This window comes from Eumetopias jubatus, unplaced genomic scaffold, assembly GCF_037043125.1.
Source record: "Eumetopias jubatus isolate StellerSeaLion01/CBP00866 unplaced genomic scaffold, mEumJub1_p1.0 scaffold_8, whole genome shotgun sequence".
Taxonomy (NCBI): Eukaryota; Metazoa; Chordata; class Mammalia; order Carnivora; family Otariidae; genus Eumetopias; species Eumetopias jubatus.
In genome coordinates, this window is record NW_028274814.1 from 112226569 (window position 1) to 112228503 (window position 1935).

Genomic DNA, 1935 nt, shown 5'->3' on the forward strand with positions numbered 1-1935 from the left:
GGATTCAGAGATGGGTTTAAGTTCTGGATTCACCATTTGCCAGGGATTTGATGAACGATATTAACTTCCCTAAACCTCAGTAGCTCACCCGTAAAATAGGAATAATGTTTGTAGCTACATCATCGAACTAATATGAGGACTGAACGCGACAATGTATGCCAAGAGTTTATCACAGAGTAATTGGTGGTATTTATTATTATTATCATAATTCACTGCAGGATTTTAGGGCTTGGGGAGAGGGAAGATTAGGTCAGTGGTATACTGGAAAGGGACTGGAAAATTCAAAGAGAAGAAACAAAATGTCTTATAAGCTGGGGATTCAGGATTGGGTTTTTCTGTAGTGGTCTGGTATGTTTCCAGGAAGACTGGTTACCAAGGCCAGAAGGGTAGTTTCCCCACTAAACTGTCTCTCCATTTATGAAAGCACTGTTTACCTCTCCACAGGGCTGCCTAGGCAGAGTTTAGGACTGCGACAGAAGCTTGACCCTGAAAGTTTAAGAACTTAGGAACCCTGAGAGAGAGAGAGGAAATCTGTCGGTGAGAAACATCTAAGTGGTTTTGTGGGAATATGTAGGAGGTGACTACTGTTGTTTTCTAGATGTTATCACTGGTGATGTGAAAGAACATGAGCTCACAGAGTCCAAGGTTGTTCTTTTCCAAACTTGCTTATTCACCCACCAGGCTGGTCCTGCCCAGAAGTATAGAGAGGAGGTGTTAAGTGATCCCAGCGCTTATGGCTTGCCATGCCAATTTTATGTCTGGTCTCCACCAATGAATACTCCTGGGGAAGGAGGCCATATTTCTCATGATTTGTAGAACTACAGAGCTACTGTTTATTTTGTATTTACCATGTATCCCTAGGGGCTGCTGCTTTGCATGCCTCATCTTATTTATTTACTGAGGAAAAAGAACCAAGTTTTTTATTTCTTCATTTCTTGCATTTGAAGTATTCCTTGATGACAGCCTTGGCCTGAGACTCTTTGCCATAGTCTTCAACCACCACACAAACAGCTTTATGGAAGCCTGCCCATTCCCCTGGTTTCTTGTCATCAACCTTAATTAGGTTGATTTGGTGTTCAGCACAAAGGGCCTCCACATAGGCTCCACATAGGTACATAGGCTCATCACAGTTGGATGCAAGCACTCAAAGATGGGCTTGGTACTTGTCTAAAGCTTTGGCAACTTTGGGAATTCCATGTGCTAGCCATCATGGATGAGGGCAGTCTTCATCACCTCTTGTAAAGCAGTGTTAATGTCCACGACACCTCCAGCAGCAATGCCTTCCTTGGCCATGGTGGTGGGTTATGGGTGGAGCCGAATCTTGACTGTACCCAGCCTCAGCCGGTGCACGACCTGGCAGCAGCAGGGAAAGAGTGCAGCATCTTATTTAATCCTACCCACAAGGATTATTACCAGGTATTACTACCCCCATCATTGAACTCCTACGTGACTTCCTTGTGGTTTCTTATTAAGTACTCCCAACTTGGTGAAAGAGACCTGGGGTCAAGCCAGTTCAATACCTTGTAAGCAGACAGGAGAGATGTGTGGTGTTTGACTACATGTGGGAGCAGAGAAGAGTAGAGAGAATCAACACTAATGAATTCAAAGCAGAAGTAACAAGCTGGAAAGATGACAGGTTGGACAAGAAAGGCTAAGGACTTCTATTTTAACAGTGTGGCCTTAAAGCATAACTACACATTCAGGGTTGGGTCTCTAAGTATAAAGACAGAAGTCTCAAGGGTGATCTTGAGACTATGGGACTGGAAAGGGTGAACTATTGTCTGATTCTAATGTCCTACTTGGAAAGTTGGGTAGTTTTCCAGACCCTAAATGAATTATTGGAATAAGGTTAAAAGGTATAAAATAGAGTATTTTTATATTCACTTTCAATTTTATCCTGTGTGACTTGACCTTTAAGTTAATACCATCTTAAGA

At 42.7% G+C, this 1935-nt stretch overlaps 1 pseudogene; it reads right to left on the reverse strand.

The window, feature by feature from the left end:
* Positions 1 to 928: 928 nt before the first annotated feature.
* Positions 929 to 1293, reverse strand: LOC114210940 (small ribosomal subunit protein eS12 pseudogene; annotated as a pseudogene).
* Between the last annotated feature and the right edge of the window lie 642 nt (positions 1294 to 1935).